General features: G+C 44.2%; 1 long non-coding RNA gene across 1 annotated transcript; it reads left to right on the top strand.

The window, feature by feature from the left end:
• The first annotated feature begins 415 nt into the window (after positions 1–415).
• LOC130207292 (uncharacterized) lies at positions 416–11368 on the top strand. Its single transcript, XR_008834268.1, has 3 exons — positions 416–502; positions 2619–2716; positions 9456–11368. It is a non-coding gene; the product is annotated as an uncharacterized LOC130207292 (long non-coding RNA).
• The last annotated feature ends 12147 nt before the right edge of the window (positions 11369–23515 follow it).

Genomic DNA, 23515 nt, shown 5'->3' with positions numbered 1-23515 from the left:
AATGCATTTCGGGGGGGGGGGGGTAGTGTGTGTGTGTGTGTGTGTGTGTGGGGGGGGGGGGTATGGGAGGAACAATGGAGGCCGGCAGAAAATAGACCCGCGTCGGGTTTCTGTCCCCGGAGGAGACGAGCTGTCAGAGAGGAACGATGACGTCATCAGAGTTCAGTCTTTTACTTTTTTTATTTGACGTTCTTATTTTCTAATAAGATTATTTTTTAGGAGTTTTTAGTTTTAGAAATTTATTTCCAAGTTGCTGTCGGAACAGAAATGTTTACGATGAAGAACACGAGTGAAAAGATGACGTCATCGGCGTCACATGACCTCACCGCTCCTTGTGCTCGGCCACTGAGCCTTCATTAAAAGCACTTATTGACCCCTCCCCCCCTCCCCCCCCCCCCCTCTCCGTCCACAGTGAGTCAGGGTCCTGCCTACAACCCAGACGGCCAGCCATTGGGGGGCTTCGTCATGGACGGCCAGCAGCACATGGGAATCAGACCACCGGGTGAGGGTCCCTCTCTCGCCCCGCGGCGCTCGCCCTTCTTCTGCTCATCCCTTCTTCTGCTCATCCCTTCTTCTGCTCATCCCTTCTTTTTCTTTCCTCGCCCTTCTTTCACTCGTCCTTGTTTTGCAGCTTTTTTTATTGTTATGTTTTGGGGTTTGTTTCCTGTATCTGGAGGTGTGTTTGTGACGGAGTATATTGGCCATGTTGCACACACACACACTTACACACACACACTTACACACACACACACTTACGCACACACACACACACACTTACACACACACACACACTTACACACACACACTGTACACACTGCTCCCCCTCCTTAGACACACAAACCAGAACAGGTGTGGTCAATCACATTACACAACCACCTCCTTCCTCTCTCTCCCTCTCTCTCTCTCTCTCTCTCCCTCTCCCTCTCTCTCTCGCTCTCCCTCCCTCCCTCCATCAGGGCTAATCCCAGAGTTTGTCGTTAAGCTCTTCTCCTCCTCCTCTATCCCCTGTTTTCTGGGATTCTCTCTCGTCTCTAACCCTCTCACCCTCCACTCAAAGTCAGCAGGTTTGGATAAACTTCTCGGCTACTTAACCCCCCCCCCCCCCCCCGCCCCACACACACACACACATATGCATCTCCCACACACACACACATACACACACACTCACACTCATGTGAGCAGCTTGCCTCTCTGCTATGTTGTCTAACAAGTAAAAGACAAACACACGTTTCTACGTTACTGAATATGTGTACTGGCCCTTTAAATGAACCTTTAACTTAAATAAGTGAGTTACTCGGAAAGATCTTTTTCAATTTGTGGATTTTGTAGAAATTGACGTGCAAATGTTGTTTTTAAATGTTTTATTATCAGTTTAACTATCACATGGATTTTCAAAATAAACTTCCGTCCTCAGTTGTGTTTCAGGCAACAAAAACTGTTGGTTTAGGTTCAATTAGCCGAACGGAGATCTCTATATTCATATATATACATATACAGGACTGTCTCAGAAAATTAGAATATTGTGATGAAGTTCTTTATTTTCTGTAATGCAATTAAAAAAACAAAAATGTCATGCATTCTGGATTCATTACAAATCAACTGAAATATTGCAAGCCTTTTATTCTTTTAATATTGCTGATTATGGCTTACAGCTTAAGAAAACTCAAATATCCTATCTCTAAATATTAGAATATCATGAAAAAGTATACTAGTAGGGTATTAAACAAATCACTTGAATTGTCTAATTAACTCGAAACACCTGCAAGGGTTTCCTGAGCCTTGACAAACACTCAGCTGTTATAAATCTTTTTTTTAACTTGGTCTGAGGAAATATTAAAATTTTATGAGATAGGATTTTAGAGTTTTCTTAAGCTGTAAGCCATAATCAGCAATATTAAAAGAATAAAAGGCTTGCAATATTTCAGTTGATTTGTAATGAATCCAGAATGCATGACATTTTTGTTTTTTTAATTGCATTACAGAAAATAAAGAACTTTATCACAATATTCTAATTTTCTGAGACAGTCCTGTATATCTATATATATATATATATATGTAAAGAGAGTCTCTAGAAAATTAGATATTGTGGATGAGTCTTTATTTTTCTGTAATGCAATTAAAAAACAAAAATCATGTATTTCTGGATTCATTTAAAAATCAACAAATATTGCAAGCAGCCTTTATTTCTTATTTGCTGATTATGCTACAGGCTTAAGAAAACTCAATATTAAACAAATCACTTGAATTGTCTAATTAACTCGAAACACCTGCAAGGGTTTCCTGAGCCTTGACAAACACTCAGCTGTTATAAATCTTTTTTTTACTTGGTCTGAGGAAATATTAAAATTTTATGAGATAGGATTTTAGAGTTTTCTTAATCAGCAATATTAAAAGAATAAAAGGCTTGCAATATTTCAGTTGATTTGTAATGAATCCAGAATGCATGACATTTTTGTTTTTTTAATTGCATTACAGAAAATAAAGAACTTTATCACAATATTCTAATTTTCTGAGACAGTCCTGTATATTAATATATAAATATAAAAATGTATAAATATATATATATAAATCATTATTTGTCGGCTTGCTGGCGACTCACTGCCATCTCTGTTCCTCAGGAGCGATGGGTGGAATGGGCATGAACATGGGGATGGAAGGTCAGTGGCACTACATGTAGCCCCGCCCCCTCGCCCACCAATCGCAACACAACGGGGATGTAAGTACCCACACACTGACCCACACACACACACACTACAGATCAGTGTTCCTCAGCATGTCATCTACCACATGGTGGCCTGTGAGAAGAGGATTCGATGGTCGAAGGATTTGTTTTTTAATAGTTCTTATTTTTCTTTCTTGGCGAACAGACGTTTACTTTTCATTCCTGGGTTCAACTTTTATGTTTTATGATCCGAACGCACTTTCGATTATAGCCACGTAACTCCATGTAGTGGCTGTGTGTGTGTGTGTGTGTGTGTGTGTGTGTGTGTGTGTGTGTGTGTGTGTGTGTGTGTGAGTGTGTGTGTGTTACTACAAGACCAAACATCCTTCATATCAAAGAGGAGAGCAAGAAAAAACAAGAGAGGGAGTTGAAGAAAATCAGAGAGGGGGGGGGGTGAACATGTGTGTGTGAGTGTGTGTGTGTGTGTGTGTGTGTGTGTGTGTGTGTGTGTGTGTGTGTGTGTGTGAGAGAGTGTGTGTGTGTTTTATTATATACAGATATTGATATTCAAATATACACATATGTTTTTTTTTGTGGAACGGTGCAAATATATCAAGAGGAGGCCGATGACAAGGAGAGATGGGGGGGGGCAGGTAGGACGTTGCCATGGCAACAGACTGATTGGTAAAAAATAAAATGTCAGCAGTCGTCGCTGGAGCAAGGAGAGAGGAGAGAGGAGAGGGGAGAGAGGAGAGAGGAGAGGAGAGAGGAGAGGAGAGAGGAGAGAGGAGAGAGAGAGGAGAGGAGAGGGGAGAGAGGAGAGAGGAGAGGAGAGAGGAGAGAGGAGAGAGGAGAGGAGAGAGGAGAGGAGAAGTGAGCGCCCCTTAAGTGTCATAAATCTGCCGGGTTGCTGTTGATGCATGAAACACACACTAACCAGATACCCCCCTCACACATACACCCACACCCACACACACACACACACACATACACCCACACTCACACACACACTCACACACACACACACACACACACTCACACACACACACACACACACACACACACTCACACACACACACACACACACACACACACACTCACACACACACACACACACACACACACACACACACACACACACACACACACACACACACACACACACACACACACACACACACACACACACACACACACACACACTCACACACACACACACACACACACACACACACACACACACACACTCACACACACTCACACACACACACACACACACACTCACACACACACACACACACACACTCACACACACACTCACACACACACACACACACACACACACACACACACACACACACACACACACACACACACACACACACACACTCACACACACACACACACACACACACTCACACACACACACACACACACACACACACTCACACACACACACTCACACACACACACACACTCACACACACACACACTCACACACACACACACTCACACACACACACACACATACACTCACACACACACTCACACACACACACTCACACACACACACACACACACTCACACACACACACACACACACACACACACACACACACACACTCACACACACACACACACACACACACCACACACACACACACACACACACACACACACACACACACACACACACACACACACACACACACACACACACACACACACACACACACACACACACTCACACACACACTCACACACACACACACACACACACACACACACACACACACACACACACACACACACACACACACACACACACACACCACACACACACACACACACACTCACACACACACTCACACACACACTCACACACACCTCAATTTCACTCCTCCTTTGTGTTTTCTCTCTCTTTCACACAAACACCTTTTTTATTTTTATCTTTAATTCTCTCTCTCTCTCCCTCATCTCTCTCTCTCTCTCTCTCTCTCTCTCTCTCTCTCTCTCTCCCTCTCTCTCTCTCGCCCCGGGGCCAAATGGACACCCACATAATTCTGGATGTACAGGCTCGCTGTGCACAGTGTGTGTGTGTGTGTGTGTGTCTACGGGTCCAGTTGTGCATTGTTTGGTGTGTGTGTGTGTGTGTGTGTGTGTGTACCTGTGTGGGTGCGTCTATACCATACAACATGCACATGTGAAACGTGACTGTGTGTGTGTGTGTGTGTGTGTGTGTGTAACAGGATTACTCCTGGCACACACTGGAGGAGGGAGCCAGCTGGGGGCGGAGCTTAGCCGAGGCCTAATTGACTAGATCCAAATTAAATATGCCATCACCAGAGGTGTGACCGATGGATCTGACTTATTCAGTTTACAAAAATAGAGAGACCATTAACCCTCACACTGTGTGTGCGTGTGTGTGTGTGCGTGTGTGTGTGTGTGTGTGTGCGTGTGTGTGTGTGTGTGTGCGTCTTGTTTCCACTGCCAATGTCCACGACCCCAAGAATTCTTTTTTAAATAACAGTGTGTTTGTGAAAGAGCAGTGAGACGTGTCTCTGTGTGTGTGTGTGTGTGTGTGTCTCTGTGTGTGTGTGTGTGTGTGTGTGTGTGTGTGTGTGTGTGTGTGTGTGTGTGTGTGTGTGTGTGTGTGTAAACACCGGGCTGCGTTCCAGGCCGCCTCTCCGGCAGCTGCTCGTCCTCCCAGCAGACTTCGCTTTAAACAGCCGCAATTTGCCTGCTGAAAATCTCGTAATTGGGCCACCAGAGGAATCCTCTGTGAGACGGGCGAGGAGACGAGGGGGCGAGGAGACGAGGGAGGAGACAAGGGAGGGAGGAGGGGCGAGAGGGTGAGAGAGAGAGAGAGAGACGGGGGTAGACGGAAAAAGAGGGAGGGAGGGTCGGATGAAGAGATGGCGAGAGAAGCGTAAACGACAAGAGGGAGGGGGGTGAAAGAGGAGGAAGAGGAGGGAGGGAGGAAGGCGCCTCCTCTTCCTCGCGGCTAGCCGCGTTAGCGTTAGCCTCCGCGTCGAATATCGCCACTTTTCCTTTTTCTAGGTCAATTAAACGTATAAGTGAAGTGTTTTATTCTTTCACGAGCAATTAAATTAATAGGTTATTACGGCGTGGGGGGGGGGGAGGGGGGGGTCTTATTTGATTACGGGGGCTCAGGTTCATTCGAGTTTATCCGTGGCGGTTCATTAGCGGAGGAGTTTTTTGTTACCGCGGTTACGGCTGGAGGCGTGTCTCGCCGCCGCTCCGGAGCATTAGTTAAGACTGAAGCCAATTAGTCGCGCTTTAATGCCCACCCCCCTTTGAGAAACAATACACCTGCCAGCGGAGACGGAGCCCGGCTAGCCGAGCAGAAGCGAGCCGGAGCCTTTGATGTGACCCTGTGACCCCGTGACCCCCTTCCTCTCCCCTACTCACCCACTTTTTAATTTGTGAATATTTGGGGGGGGGCAGTCATTTTAATTTTCGGGTCAATGGTCATCGCAGGATTCATTAGCGGCGTGGAGCGGATGGAATATTTTCCTTCTGGCCCTTTACAAATATATATTATTTTAACGCCCGTTTCCCTCTGTGGCTGAGACCCTTATGTCCCAGAATGCATTGCAGCAATCATTAACCTTCTGCCGAGGTCAAGCCCCGCCCCTTCACCCCCCTCCTTCTCTTTACATTAATTAAAACTCGTACACTATCACCACCGTAACAGAGTCAGTCCCATACGGGTCAAATCAACGATTAAACTTGTTATAAAATGCGCATCTGTCCGTAATCTATACCATAAAGTTCGCATTTTAGCCTAAAAAAAAGTGCCTAGAGTGTCTATGTGTTTCTGTCAGTGTGTGTGTGTGTGTGTGTGTGTGTGTGTGTGTGTGTGTGTGTGTGTGTGTGTGTGTGAGTGAAACGATGTATTAGTTTGCATGCATATCAGTGGAAGTTGAAGGGTAAATCATGTTTTATTAACAATTCCCAAATTATTTCCCAGATTTTTCCAGATACCTGCTCTTTTTGTTTGATGAGAAGTAAACATGCCTCTAAATAACGCCATGAAGGGTTTATTGTTTTGAGTTGTTTGACTGTTTAGCATTTTCCTTATTGATTTTGATGTATGCCTTTTATATTGTATTGTTTGAATAAATATAGACGTTTTATACTACTTCCGCTTAACAGATAAATCGAACTTTTATTTTGAAAGGTTAAAAGGAAGCGCACTTTTTTTTAGGTTAAAATGCGAACTTTATGGTATAGATTACGGACAGATGCGCATTTTATAACAAGTTTAAGAGTTTATTTGACCCGTATGGGACTCACTCTGTTAAAGTGGTGATAGTTTCCGAGTTTTAATTAATGTATTGTCACCTAAAGAAAGAAAATAAAGGAGAGTCACCAGTTGTAAATCTTCACGCCAATTCATATGATCCGTTACAACGCTTATTGCTGTCAGAATACGCAGGCGAAACAACATATAACATAATAATAAATAAGACTAGAGGACGCTTTTTACAATTCATAACAGCATTGTAGAAAAGAGAGAGAACAAACGGCAAAGATACGTTGATCAGAGACGTATTTGTAATTATAATACGTCAAATACAAACGTAATTTGGAGAGAAATACGTTTCAGTCAAACAAAACTGCAAATTGCATTTTAGGTCTGGGGGAACGTAATTTTTGTGATACAGGGTTGGTCGGAGGGAGGGGGGGGGGGGGAGACGGGGGGCGTGTGAATGAGGCATACCACGTTGATCCGGACCCTCTAGACCCTCTAGTCTAGACCCTCCAGACCCTCTGGACCCTCTAGTCTAGACCCTATGGACCCTCCAGACCCTCTAGTCTAGACCCTCTAGACCCTCTAGTCTAGACCCTATGGACCCTCCAGACCCTCTAGTCGAGACCCTATTGACCCTCCAGACCCTCTAGTCTAGACCCTCTAGACCCTCTAGTCTAGACCCTCTGGACCCTCCAGACCCTCTAGTCGAGACCCTATTGACCCTCTAGACCCTCTAGTCTAGACCCTCCAGACCCTCTAGTCTAGACCCTATGGACCCTGCAGACCCTCTAGTCTAGACCCTCTAGTCTAGACCCTCTGGACCCTCCAGACCCTCTAGTCGAGACCCTATTGACCCTCCAGACCCTCTAGTCTAGACCCTCTAGACCCTCTAGTCTCGACCCTCTGGACCCTCCAGACCCTCTAGTCGAGACCCTATTGACCCTCTAGACCCTCTAGTCTAGACCCTCCAGACCCTCTAGTCTCGACCCTCTGGACCCTCCAGACCCTCTAGTCGAGACCCTATTGACCCTCCAGACCCTCTAGTCTAGACCCTCTAGACCCTCTAGTCTCGACCCTCTGGACCCTCTAGTCTAGACCCTCTAGACCCTCTAGTCTAGACCCTCTAGTCTAGACCCTCCAGACCCTCTGGACCCTCTGGGGAGGCGAGCTCGATGTATTGATCGGCTCTGATCGATCGGTTTATCTCTGGAAGCTTCTCCCTCGTCTCGGTCGCCTCTTGGTAAACTTAAAGCAGACGGTCACCTGTGTGAGACGTCCCACAATGCAACGGGCCGCGGTCTGATGCCCGCTGAGGTTCCAGAAAGATTGGTGACCCCGACGACCTCGCTCACTGAGAGGAAGCTCATTGAAGTATTTAAAGTATTTAAAGTATTCGCAGGTGAGAACTGACGGATGAGGGGAACGACCCTGTGTGTGTGTGTGTGTGTGTGTGTGTGTGTGTGTGTGTGTGTGTGTGTGTGTGTGTGTGTGTGTGTGTGTGTGTGTGTGTGTGTGTGTGTGTGTGTGTGTTTGTGTGTGTCTCAGGTGACAGCCTCTCCTCTTTTGTTTTTTGACAACAATGGCCTCAGCTGAGGGGGGGGGGGGGCTTCACACCAGCGGTGGCCGGCGGCCATTGTTGGCTGCAGAGAGCGAGGAATGTAGGGCAGAGGAGACGAGGGATTCCTCTCCTTCGTGCTGGAGGACGGATGGCGTGCGGCGGCTTTTAACGGGTTTTGGTCCACGTTTTAAATTCAATTTTAAAAATAATAATGTTTCCCTTCCTGACTTTTCATATTTCGCAAACACCTTTTCAACAAAAGGTCGTAGAGGATAAAGTTTCTAAGATATTTTATTGATTTTCCTTTCAGTGAAATGCTTCGAATAAATTATGAGCTACGTCTTGGGAAACAGAAACAGTCTCTGGGCTTTTATTGTGAAAGGTGATGACGGAAGAAATCTGTCTCTATGACGCGGTGCTTTTATTGTGAAAGGAGAGGACTGAAGGAATCTGTATTCTCGACGCAGGGCTTTTATTGTGAAAGGTGAGGACGGAATAAATCTGTATCTGTGACGCGGGGCTTTTATTGTGAAAGGTGATCGCGTGTGTCTGGTCTCTAAATCCTCTCCTATGTTACAGCAGCAACACTGAGGGTGGAGGATTAACTCATTACCCCCCCCCCCCCTCTCTCTCTCTCTCAGCTCTGGGTGTTCTGACCCAGATTAGCTCTGACCCGCTCTGCTGCCGGGTCGGATCAGACCTCTGGGAGTATCAGAACTCCGGTGTGATCTGAGTGTTTGTGGAGCGCTCGCTGCCCCCGGTGGCCGGAGGAGGCGCTGCAGTCCAGAGACTTTACGTCTGTTTTTTATTCAATGCATTTGTATAAATACCTGAGACCCTCAGGGGGCCATGTTGGTGCTGGAGTCCTGGTCCAGTCTCTCTGTGCGCCCCTCAGGTTGACCTTGACCTGAATGACCTCTAGGCCGACCCCCCCTGAAACCTTTTCTTCTCCTCAGAGCTGCAGGCCGCCCGTCTCCCGGAGGCCCCCCTGGCTCTGGACCGGGACCCCTCGACCTCCTGATGTCGCCCCCGCCGCCGCCGACCCACAGCGACCCCCCAGACCACCTCCCGAGACCCCCCCACCTTCTATTCGGCTGACACGTGCAACGCGGATCCTCGCCCGTCCTCCACCAGACGCCCGACGCACGGAAGATGAAACTAAGCCCCGCCCCCTTCCTCCATCGTCCTCGCCGGACTTCCTGCTTCTTCTTCTTCTCTGGTGGGCTCCAGACCTTAACCCCGTACCCCCCCCCCCCCCTTCTTCTATTTTGCTCACATGGATTCCTCCGTGAACAATGCGCCCGTGGTTGCGATCGTGAGACATTGACAACGCCCACCGCCGCCGACTTTCTACCCTCCGCGGCGTCTTGCAGGCGCTCCCCGGTGGAAAAAAACGGGAAAAGAGAGAGACTTCCCGCGAAGGAGAGCGCGCCGCTCTCCAGGGACGACGGGGGGGAGACGGCCCCCGAGGAAGAAGAAGCCAATGTCTGTATCCGACTGGGAAGCGACAAAAAAAAAAAGAAAAGAAGAAGAGGCGGTGCCCTTTAAAACAAATTTCAAAATAAAATAGTGGGAGCGAAAACACGGAAGGAGGGAAAGCGAGAGAAAAGAAATAAAAAAGTATAACTATATCAAACCCTTTGGGAAGTGAGCGGAGAAAGAAAATATACTGTATACTGTTGTAAAGTTACGCTGGACTCTCACAAGAACTGGGAACGTACGTCTTGTAAATGCTATCGTCTTGTTCCGCTTACGTTGTTTTAATAGACTCTCTTTTTTCTTCTTTTTTTAAAGAATGTGAACTTTTTTCCTCTTTCTTTACGATTTCTTTCCACACTATGTGTGTGCCGTCGCCCCTCCATCCAGATTTGACCTCCTGACCCCAAACCATTACAATCACAAGGCTTTTTTTTTTAAAGAACGGATGAAAAAAAAAAAGGATTAAAAAAAGAAGAAGAAGAAGCGAATAAATGGACATTTCCTCGCCGGCCTTGTGAGTGATTCACGTGTACACACACACACACACACACACACGCTCAGTGTCAACGCCGTGGAACTCCACGTTTTGGTGATTTTCGCCCCTATATTTTCATATCAGTTGATTTTAAGTTTTTATTGGCATTTAAAAAGTCTCCAAACAAACTTTTACCCACAGAAATCAACATGTTGGTCTTTTTTTAAATCGTTTCTTCTTTTAAATCCAATTTGCCATCGTCCAATTTGTACGAGTTTTTACTCTGGCTCACGCACCATGACGTCTCTACGTGATGACGTCACGTGACGCGGCGCCTCAAGGTCGCTGCGGACCGGAAGCGGCCCGCAGACGAGTTGTTTCCCGGTCGCTCTTTCCGCGCGCCGTCTCTCCCCCGGTGTCCTATTGACGCGTCCCCGGGGTCACGAGGAGGCCGCGCACGCGCACGCCGATCGGGTTCTCTTCCCCCTCCGTGTTTGACGAGGAGGGGGGGGGGGGCTGTGTGAAAACACCATTTATACAACAGTCCATTCATGTTGATTCAACCGGATGACGTAACGCCGATCAACAGACAGGAGAGAATGTAAAAGTCACTGTGTGTGTGTGTGTGTGTGTGAGTGAGTGAGAGAGAGAGAGAGAGAGGGGGAACGTACGTGCGTGTGTGTGTGCGTGTGTGTGTGTGTGTGTGTGTGTGTGTGTGTGTGTGTGTGTGTGTGTGTGTGTGTGTGTGTGTGTGTGGGTTATACATGCATCCATTAATCCGTCGCTTCAAACTTGTATTACGCACATCTTTAAGATTCCTTTGAAGACGAGTCGTGTTTCTTATGCTTTGAAGGGTATATATGTACATCTGTGTTGTAAATAAATGATTTTTTGTTCAAATAACAGACCTCATAACTACGTCTCACGGTATCTTCCCTGCACACACACACACACACCTACACACACACACACACACACACACACACACACACACACACACACACACACACACACACACACACACACACACACACACGTGAGACATGAGACCTGTATTTAAAGAAAGACCCTCCAGTGAGCCACATGTCGACACACGCGCGTCCAGCTCCATTTCTACTTAAAGGAACATGAACTTAACGGCCACCGTCCTCCCACTGCTGCGCGGGACCTGCAGCCGGGTTGTGCAACTTCTTCTTCTTCTTTTCATTTTTCTTCTTCTTCTTTTTCTTCTTCTTCTCCTCTTTATTTTTGGTAAAGAAACATATATTGCCACGTGCTAACTGGCACAGTTTTCCCTCTCTCGCGCGCACCAACACGGTGCGCTTTCAGCATGGCAGAGAGGGGTGTGGGGGGGGGGGGGCTGAGCCGACCGGTTTGACTTTTATCTAATTGATACATTTGGGGAGCGGCCCTGAATCCCAGAGTCGGTGTTTGTTTAGTTTTGTTTGGGTTTTTTTTCTTTTTCTTCTGCGAACAGGAGCGAGTCTGTTTCCTCCGACAATCCGCGCGTGTAAATCAAAACCGGCTTCATTCTCCTCTCCTCCGCGACACTATTGTGGGTTTTTTACATTTTTTTTATTGCCTTTGCCGAAGTGAATGCTATTTACACTGAAGAAGAAATAATAATAAAAGACACGCTCTTAAAAAAACACCCAATTGCTGCTGCTTCTTCTTCTTATTATTATTCTTCTTCTTCTTCTTCTTCTTCTTCTTCTTCTTCTTCTCCTCCTCCTCCTCCTCCTCCTCCTCCTCGGCTTGGAAAGAAGAAGAAGAAAAAATGGGCTGTGAAACCGGGATTCCTGAGCCGGTGGCCTCGGGAGCTGTGGAACCGGAGCAGAAAGCCATGCTTGACTGCCCTCTTTAGGGAGGCCTGGTAACTGTTCGCGGCGAACAGTTTTACGCACGGACTCCTTTTACGCACGGAAGAAAAATAAATAAACACACAAATATAAGTTTGATAAAAGTGGAGAAGCTCAACAACTAAAGAGTGAGCTGTAATGATGGAGTCCAAAGAGAAGCAGAGGTCTTCTCTGCTCTTATATTTGATATAAAAAACTGAATATTTGTCATAATGTTCGTATAAATATGCCAGTCGGGTTAAATATATTTAATTTTAAATTGTATTTTATGTAATTTATTGTTAAACAAATTATTAAAACACGAAAGAAGTCACTTCTGCCCACCAAAATAAAATAAAACACACACTCGATTCCATTCTTAAAATAAGTTCATTGTTTTTATTCCAGTGTCATCTTACATATCTTTATTTTATTATTATCATGTATTCATTTTAAAAGCCAGATGCTTTTTAAATAATAAGTACTGGTGTAACTTGTCTTGTATTTATTTATTTATAGATGTAATGATGATTGGGTTTGCATTTTGTTGTTGTTGTTGTTGTTGTTGTTGTTGTTGTTGACACAGCTGACCTACATGTGTGCCGAGACGTGAATGAAAAGTTTCCTTTTGACTTTTTGAGTTTTCTGCGGTTTTAAATACGTTTTGTTTGACGTTTAATTTTCCAAACGTGGGAGCTGATGATGATGATGAAGATGTAGGCCGGGCGGCTTGTCCACCTCCCTCCTTCTGTCTGTCACACACACACACACACACACACACACACACACACACACACACACACACACTGACCGCGCAGTGAACTGTCAGCATGAGGAACGGAGCAGGAACGGGCCGCTCCGTGCGCCTTTACGCGGACACGTCCCGGTGCGCCGCGCGCGCGCTCTGCTCCTCGGCCTCTTTTTATTAATTCGGATCAATGTCAAACTGTTGATCTCATATTCGTTTCATGCTGCACGTGCATTTTATAATCGAAGAACATATATACTTGTGTATATATACCTTTGTTTTCTGATTTTTTATTTTTTGAAACTCCAAAACAATTCGATTAAATACCAGAAGCTTTAGGGCAGAGTTTACGAAATTAATAATATATGTAGTCTAATTAAAATGTCAACCTTCGATTTTATACGACTGAAAGAGAGAGAGAGAGAGAGCATATCAAAGCTATTTCTATGAGAACAAATGAAATAAAAGTATATATCTTAATACATATTTATATATATATACTTTTCTTTTATTGTAAAAAAAAGAAAAAAGGATATATAAATATATAAAATAAAATAAAAGTATATTTATAAATATATATATAGATAGATGATTTTATTTTATTCTCAGAACAAATATTATAAAAGTATATATATATATACTTGTCGTTTATTATTAGAAGAAAACAAATTATAAATAAATATATATATATATAAATACTTTTATTTTATTCTGAGAACAAATACAGTAAAAGTATAGATATACAAATACAAATATTTATATATATATACTTTTCGTTTATTGTAAGAAAAAATCAAATAAAAGTATATTTGTATACTTTTGTTGTATTCTCCTCTACAGAGAGGCAGGTGTTAATTATTCGTCCCAAACATACAGCCCGTGCAGTTGGACCACAGCGGCCTCCGTACTTTGAGGCTTCCTAATGGATCCAAATGGAAACAAAACAATCAATTTTACTTCCAAAGCAACACAAATCATTACACCGGAAATACGCACATGGCCGAGATGACGTGCCGCATATCTGAGCTGCTCTATGGGATCAATATGGACTCAAACGCAAATTAAACAGGCCTCGCGAGACAAACTCTCAACCCCCCCCCCCCCCCCCCCCCAAAAAAAACCTCCACCTTCAAAAGGTCGCGCGCGGCAGCTGGTTTCCAACAAAAGGAGGGAGAGAAGAACTCAGAAATCTGTTGGTGAGGAGAAAGAGAGAGAGAGATAAAGAAAGAGAAGAGAGGAGGACTGCTGAGCGCGGGGGCCATCTTGTCATCTTGTCAAAAGCCCCCTCGGGCGCGGGCATTGTTTGAGAGGAGCCCGCTATGTTCCGCAGCATCATTTATCACTGTCACCACATAATGATTCCCCTCGCAGCTCCTTATTGATGTTTGTAATTGCATTATCTCATAAGGAGGAGGAGGAGGAGGAGGAGGGGGGGGGGTGATCAATGGAGCCGAGAGGAGCATCGAGGGGTCAGGAGGAGATGCCGGACTGCTGTTGGTCCGCCTAATGCTACCGGGCTCTTAATGTGGAGGCCGCGTTCAGGCTCTGGAGGAGGAGGAGGAGGAGGAGGAGGAGGAGGAGGACTGCTCGTTTGATTTGTTTAACCCCGAGCCGCTGCGTGCAGATAAAAACCAAACATTAGAGATGCAGAGAGAGAGAGAGAGAGAGAGAGAGAGAGAGAGAGAGAGAGAGAGAGAGAGAGAGAGAGTAACGTGATTAAGTGTCGTGATGTTGCTTCCATTAAGTCTGAGAAACGAGATTCTGGAGTGAAGCGCGCGTGTTTGGGCCTCCCGGGCATCCGTCTTGCGGTGGCCACGTAATTCGCGATGATTAAACACATCTATAACAATAAACTCGCGCGGTTAAAGCCTCTCATTTAACGGAGAGAGAAAGAGAGAAAGAGAGAGGGAGAGAGAGACAATAGGAGGAGGTACACACAAGTCCAACTCCATGATCCGGGTCCTTGTGGACTCTGTGCAGGTTTGAGATCAGATCCAGGACGGGGGGGGGGGGGGGGGGGGTACTACTACTACTAATAACAATACAAATAATAATAATAAGAATATTAATAAGAATATTAAAAATAATATTACAATTATTACTATTAATAATAATACAAATAATAATAATTATTATTATTATTATATTAATATTAATAATAATAATAATAATAATAATAAACGAGGAAGAAAGTGGATCTAAACGTGACTTTTATACTTTATAATATTTTTTTTAAGCATCTGCTTTATTTTCTGCCGGCTGAAGTTCCTCAATCTGACCGTGAACGCGCTGCGCGTCACCGCGCGCACAGGAGGGCTTCCTCTCAGCAGGTATCCGTGAGCGTGGACGAGAGGTGTTCCGCGGAATGCAGACATGCGCAGTCGCGCGCGGGGGGTAACAGGTAAAACACCTTCTGAGAAGTCACGCACAGCTCGGGCCTGTTTTGTGTGTGCGTGGTGTGCGTGTGCGCGCGCGTGAGTCTCCTCTCAAAGCTTCTGACCAGAGACATCCGGGACCTGGGGAACATGTTTCTGTCAGCACCTCTCTCTCTCTCTCTCTCTCTCAGGTCACCTTGGCAGCGAGGCAGGGCAGGGAGTGGGGGGGGGGGCTCTCCACCTGAATCCTTGAATCCCCCCCCCCCGCCCCCCGCCTCGTCGACCAGTAGTTTGTGTATCTGTTCATTAATCATGCAAAACTATCTGTGATGCAATCTCCCGATGGGGGGAGGAGGAGTGGAGGAGGAGTTGGGGGGGGGGGGGTCATATAGTGAGCTTTGTTATTTAGAGACTGGAGTGCAATATACATACGTAATGCAACATGTCTAACGACAGCACACAGGACCAATATTTAACATTTAAAAACTATTTATTATTTTTAGATTGAACTCCAACAGGGAGGTGAAGTCTGTGTGTATGTGTGTGTTTGTGTGTGTGTGTGTGTGTTTGTGTCTGTGTGTGTGTGTGTGTGTGTAGGTGTGTGTGTGTAGGTGTGTAGGGTCGACAGTAGTCTCTTTGCTCTGGACCTGCAGCTGTTTATGTGCAGATATCATTATATGTATATATACATATATATATGTATATATATATCTCTTTATATATATATATATATATGTATATATACATATATATATATATAAATCTATATATATGTATATATATATATATATACATATATATATATATTTATATATGTATATATATATATGATATATATACATATATGTATATATATATTTATCATTTTATATATATATATACATATATATTTATATATATATATGTATATATCTTTATTTACAGACATATATATATGTATATATATTTATATATGTATATATATAGATAGATATATTTATATATCTATATATGTATATACAGGACTGTCTCAGAAAATTAGAATATTGTGATGAAGTTCTTTATTTTCTGTAATGCAATTATTAAAACAAAAATGTCATGCATTCTGGATTCATTACAAATCAACTGAAATATTGCAAGCCTTTTATTCTGATTTATTGCTGATTATGGCTTACAGCTTAAGAAAACTCAAATATCCTATCTCTAAATATTAGAATATCATGAAAAAGTATACTAGTAGGGTATTAAACAAATCACTTGAATTGTCTAATTAACTCGAAACACCTGCAAGGGTTTCCTGAGCCTTGACAAACACTCAGCTGTTATAAATCTTTTTTTTTACTTGGTCTGAGGAAATATTAAAATTTTATGAGATAGGATTTTAGAGTTTTCTTAAGCTGTAAGCCATAATCAGCAATATTAAAAGAATAAAAGGCTTGCAATATTTCAGTTGATTTGTAATGAATCCAGAATGCATGACATTTTTGTTTTTTTAATTGCATTACAGAAAATAAAGAACTTTATCACAATATTCTAATTTTCTGAGACAGTCCTGTATATATATATCAGAGTCAGAAAAGAAAGAAACCCTCCTGGTGACAAGTGATGTGGAAGTGTTGCCTCCAACATGTCATTGTGTGTGTGTGTGTGTATGTGTGTGTGTGTGTGTGTGTGTGTGTGTGTGTGTGTTTGGGGGGGGGGGGGGGGTTATGCTCCCACGAGAATTCGCAAGCAGTTAAAAATATTTAAATCCTATATGTTGGGGCTTTAACGAGTTACTTAACATAATGTATTCCATAGCATGACAGGACGTGAGTGAGTGAACCCCCAGATTGGCGAGACGGCGTCGAGCGGCGTGTCACACGATGTCACACGGCGAGTTCATCTAACACGACATTTACATAACAAGCGGTTTGTGACTGTTGGGACGACAACAATGGCTGTGATGATGAACGTTGTTGTTTATTAAAAAACATCCACGAGTAAAAGTTAAGAGCAGAAAGGAAGGAAATATGAGAAAAGGACAAATATATATTTATTTATATATATTTATATATATGTATATATTTATATATAAATGTATATATATGTATATATGTATATATTTATATATACATATATATATATTTATATTTTTATATATGTATATATTTAAATGTATATATATATATTTATATGTATATATATTTATATATATATACAGGATGAAGGCCAGGGAACATGTAGACAAAGGCCAGGGAACATGGAGACGTCTCTCCGTCTGTCTTAAAGAGCCTGCCCCCCCCCCCCACCCCTCCTGCTCTGCGATGACCTCGCCTTCCCGCCACCGTTACCGCCGGCTCTGAGTTGTCGCCCGGCGTTAAAATGTTTACGTCCACCAATGAAACGCGACGCGTCGGCGTGATACGGCGCGATGGAGCCGGGGGCCGAGCGATGAGGCGCTTTACGGTCCGCTGAGCGTCTTCCAGGGGAACGCCGGTTTGATCTGGCGCTCTGGAGTCTGGAGGCAAAGCCGGGAAACGAGAAGCCAAGAAGGCGAAATGGAGGGAATAGAGATCTCTGGTGAAATATTTCTAAATCAATCGAGGAGGAGATTCTCCCGTAAAGACGGTTTATCTCTTGAAGAGTCCTTCGTGAATACACGATGTGTGTCACAGCTGTGAGGTCCAGACTCCAGTCTAGACTTCTATACAACCAGAGGAGTCGCCCCCTGGTGGTCAGGAGAGAGAATGCAGCTTTAACACGAGTTTTGCCAAGTGGACGTTTTTGACGGTTTTTGGTAACGCTGTAAAGTCCTGACCTTTAAGAGATGAGATGCGACCGTGTGCATGTCCACTTCCTGTTCCTGTTGGACTGTCCACTTCCTGTTCCTGTTGGACTGTTCACTTCCTGTTCCTGTTGGACTGCGGGGACGATCACATCCTGGAGCTTCAGCTTGAGGCCAGCAGCTCTAGATTACTCACATGTCCGTGAACACTGTGAGCATGTGTGTGTTTACTCAGATTAGGTGAAGAGATTAGCCGGCCCCTCTCCGTCCGAGGGGGGGGGGGGGGGCTCAAACTGTTTCTGTCCTCAGCAGCGCAAAGAAAACACACACTTAATCCTCCTGCACACACACTTGACACCAATTTGTCCCCGTAAGGGAGGTTTAGGGGGGGGGGGGAACTCAGGGTGAGCGGCCTAATCCCTCACTCCCTGTTTCCTGGGTGAACGCGTCCTTCTCCGTTTTAATCCATCCCCAAACATCTGGAGGCGTCTTTTGGAACTAACTTTTTATAAATGTAGGTTAAGACCTCTAAACCAAAAGTTAGGATTAGACAATTTAACCAAAAATTAAGATTAGGCATCAAAACCAAAATGTAGGATTAGGCAACTAAACCAAAAGTTATGTTTAGTTAACTAAACCAAAAGTTAGGATTAGACAACTAAACCAAAAGTTAGGATTAGACAACTAAATGAAAAGTCAGGATTAGACGACTCAACCAAAAGTCAGGATTAGACAACTAAACGAAAAATTAGGATTAGACAACTAAATGAAAAGTCAGGATTAGACGACTCAACCAAAAGTCAGGATTAGACAACTAAACCAAAAATTAGGATTAGACAACTAAATGAAAAGTCAGGATTAGACCTCTAAACCAAAAATTAGGATGAGGCAACCAAACCAAAAATTAGGATTAGACGACTAAACCAAAAATTAGGATGAGGCAAATAAACCAAAAGTTAGGATTAGGTAACTAAACCAAAAATTAGGATTAGAAAACTAAACCAAAAGTTAGGTTCAGGCAACTAAACCAAAAGTTAGGATTAGACAACTCAATGAAAAGTCAGGATTAGACCTCTAAACCAAAAGTTAGGATGAGGCAACCAAACCAAAAATTAGGATTAGACGACTAAACCAAAAGTTAGGATGAGGCAAATAAACCAAAAATTAGGATTAGAAAACTAAACCAAAAGTTAGGATTAGACGAATAAACCAAAAGATAGGATTAGACAACTAAACCAAAAATTAGGATTAGACGACTCAACCAAAAGTTAGGATTAGACAACAAAACCAAAAGTTAGGATTAGAGCTCCAAACCAGGACCATAACACCACCAGGTGGTCTTCTGGACTCTTCTGGACTCTTCGCCCCGCTGACCTTCCTCTGACCTTGCTCTGACCTTCCTGTGACCTTCCTCTGACCTTCCTCTGACCTTCCTGTGACCTTCCTCTGACCTTCCTCTGACTCCACGACACACGGAACCAATGGATTGGTCGTCGTGACGATTCCTCGACCCGCCTCGACCTCGAGCTGTCGAGCAAGGCACTTAACACGCCGCGGCGCAGCGGGGGGACGGCGGCTCTGGTTTTACTGGGCTGGGTTTAACGTCCCCGCCGCACCGCGCCGGCCCTTTAATTGCCCGGCGATCGTCTCGGAGGTTTGATATTTTGGGGGTATAAAGTTGCTCGATGGAAGTTAATGAATCTTCATCTGGTCCTCCGGAGGTTTTATAGTTGTTCTCGGATTCTCTCCGCTTTGAGACGACGAGAGGGCACACACACACACACACACACACACACACACACACACACACACACACACACATCTGGATGACGGGCTCACATCTTTCAGTGAAAGACATGAAACTCCACTGAGCTGCAGATGGTTTTAGTTTGTAAATTGAGAAGTAAAAAAAGAGCAAAAAGCGAAGTGAGAGAGGACATCTGTCACCGTCCTCTTGACCTCAAACTCTTTCAGAACTTTATTTAAACATTTAAAAAACATCACGACGGCCTGAGTTCCGACATCGACGCTGAAGGCTCCTCATGCAACGTGTGAAGGAAAAAAATATACGTTATGGGTAATTCATAGATATCCCATAAAAGCGAATTATTGTGCAATCCACCTGACCGTGAACCGGGGGAGGGGGGGGGGGGGGCACACCGATATGACCTCACTAGCGTCATTTTACTTGTTGTTTTAACCCAGAATAAAGATCCATCCATCCATTATCAATACCGCTTATCCTCATTAGGGTCGCGGGGGCGCTGGAGCCGATCCCAGCTGACATAGGGCGAAGGCAGGGGACACCCTGGACAGGCCGCCAGTCCATCGAGGGCACCAGAATAAAGATATTTTCTTAAAATACTACGAGGACACATTTGAATACAACTTCACCCCGATAGGTCCATGGAAATCAGAAAGAGTATTATATTACCTTTTTGGGGTGCTGGGGGAGGAGGGTGCTGGGGTGGGGGGGGGGGTGCTGTCTGGGCTTCAAGCTTAAACGTCTCGTCTTTTGTTTTTCCCAAATCCTGTGGCTTCTTTCTTTTTTCTGGCGTCCGGGACGCCTCACTTCCTGTTTTCCAGCAGATTGTTGTGTATCTGTTTCTGTCTCTTCCAGAAAACAGCAATCAAGCATCTGGTCGTCTGACAGACGCAGAAACTCACACGGACCGCCGAGCGACGTCGCCCTCCGTCACCGCCGTCTGCAGGGCGACGCCCACAAACGTTTACTAACCTCATGGGAAAACAAGAAAACAACAAAGTTCTCTGGCGAAGAGAGAGAGAGAGAGATGGAGAATTAATCTGTCAATCAATCATTTCTGCAGCAACATTCTTATTTTATATATATATAATATATATATTTATATATATATATTATGTATACTGTATATGTGTCAATAAATGTATATATATTTATATATATCATTATACATATTTATATCTACATATATATATACAGTATATTTATCTATAAATATATATGTACATTTATTTAAATATACATATGTATATATATAAATCTAAATGTATTTATTGATATATATATACATATATATATGTATATATATATATTTAGTTATGTATAAATTAATGAATGTATTTATTTATTCACATATAAATAAATATATATATATATTTGTTTATATATAAATATAAATTTATTTCATTATATATATATATAGGTATGTATATATATATATATATATATTTATATATATATATATATATATATATATATATATTGTAAAATAAAATTAGTAATTAGAAACTAAGTAAGTCATTATTACCTTCATAACATTATTAGTATTTTATTTCCGGGCTTTCACTTTAAAAAGGTCAACTTTTATTCCCTGTGTCCCTTAGTGTTTATCTGTAATTACGTAATCCTTATTTTGATTAAGTAATATTAATTAACCGATGCTTCTATTGTAAATAAAAAGCTGTGACGTCATCAAACGTGAGCCAATCAAAACACTGTGTCTGGAGGACTGGTCCAAATGTGACGGTCCAGACTCACACGTGACGGTCTAGACTCAGAGGTTCTGGTCCAGACTCAGAGGTTCTGGTCCAGACTCAGAGGTTCTGGTTCCAGCTCTCTTCACAAGTGTGATGAACGTTCAGAAATCTGCTGCATGAAAGAGCTTTCATCCTCAAACTGGTGGCTGGAACACATGTCGGGAGAAGTTGAGGAAGAGAGGAAGAGAGGAGGAGAGAAAGAGAGGAAGAGAGGAAGAGAGAAAGAGAGGAGGAGAGAAAGAGAGGAAGAGAGAAAGAGAGGAGGAGAGGAAGAGAGGAAGAGAGGAAAGAGAGGAAGAGAGGAGGAGAGGAAGAGAGGAAGAGAGGAAGAGAGGAGGAGAGAAAGAGGAAGAGAGGAAGAGAGGAGGAGAGAAAGAGAGGAGGAGAGAAAGAGAGGAAGAGAGGAGGAGAGAAAGAGAGGAAGAGAGGAGGAGAGAAAGAGAGGAAGAGAGGAGAGGAAGAGAGGAGAGGAAGAGAGGAAGAGAGGAAGAGAGGAGGAGAGAAAGAGAGGAGGAGAGGAGAGGAAGAGAGGAGAGAAGAGAGGAGGAGAGAAAGAGAGGAAGAGAGGAAGAGAGGAGGAGAGAAAGAGAGGAAGAGAGGAAGAGAGAAAGAGAGGAGGAGAGAAAGAGGAGGAGGAGAGAAAGAGGAAGAGAGGAAGAGAGGAGGAGAGAGAGAGAGAAGAGAGAGAGAGAGAGAGAAGAGAGAGAAGAGAGGAGAGAGAGGAGGAGAGAAAGAGAGGAAGAGAGGAGGAGAGAAAGAGAGGAGGAGAGAAAGAGAGGACAGAGAAAGAGAAGAGAAGAGAGGAAAGAGGAGGAGGAGAGGAAGAGAGGAAGAGAGAGGAGGAGAGAAAGAGAGGAGAGAGAGGAGGAGGAAGAGAGAGGAGAGAAGAGAAGAGAGGAGGAGAGAGAGAGGAGAGAGGAAGAGGAGGAGAGAAAGAGAAGAGAGGAGAGAGGAGAGGAGAGAGAGGAAGAAGAGAGAGAGAGGAGAGAAAGAGAGGAGGAGAGAGAGAGAGAGAAGAGAGGAGAGAAGAGAGGAAGAGAGGAGGAGAGAGGAAGAGAGGAAGAGAGGAAGAGAGGAGAGGAGAGGAAGAGAGAGGAAGAGAGGAGAGAAGAGAGGAAGAGAGAAGAGAGGAGAGAGGAGGAGAGAAGAGAGGAAGAGAGAGGGAAGAGAGGAGAGAAGAGAGAGAGAGGAGGAGAAAGAGAGGAGAGGAAGAGAGAAAGAGAGGAGGAGAGGAAGAGAGGAAGAGAGGAGAGAAGAGAGGAGGAGAGAAAGAGAGGAGAGAGAGAGGAGGAGAGAGAGAGAGGAAGAGAGGAAGAGAGAGAGGAGGAGAGAAAGAGAGGAGAGAGAGAAAGAGAGGAAGAGAGGAAGAGAGGAGGAGAAAGAGGAGAGAGAGGAAGAGAGGAGAGAAAAGAGAGGAAGAGAGGAGAGGAGAGAGAGAAGAGAGGAAGAGAGGAGAGAGGAAGAGAGGAAGAGAGGAGGAGAGGAAGAGAGGAGAGAGAAGAGAGGAGAGAAAGAGGAAGAGAGGAGGAGAAGAGAGAGAGAGAGAGGAGAGAGGAAGAGAGGAGAGAGAGGAGAAGAGGAGGAGAGAAAGAGAGGAGAGAGAGAGAGAAGAGAGGAGAGAAAGAGGAAGAGAGGAGGAGGAGAGAAGGAAGAGAGGAGAGGAAGAGAGAGAGAAGAGAGGAGAGGAGGAGAGAAAGAGAGGAGGAAGAGAGGAAGAGAGGAGAGAGAAAGAGAGGAGAGGAAGAGAGAAGAGAGGAGGAGAGAGGAGAGGAAGAGAGGAGGAGAGAAAGAGAGGAGAGAGAGGAGAGAGGAAGAAGAGAGAGAAGAGAAGAGGAG

This window comes from Pseudoliparis swirei, chromosome 17, assembly GCF_029220125.1.
Source record: "Pseudoliparis swirei isolate HS2019 ecotype Mariana Trench chromosome 17, NWPU_hadal_v1, whole genome shotgun sequence".
NCBI lineage: Eukaryota > Metazoa > Chordata > Actinopteri > Perciformes > Liparidae > Pseudoliparis > Pseudoliparis swirei.
Note: the sequence above shows the minus strand (reverse complement) of the source record. Positions and strands in the feature narration are given on the sequence as shown.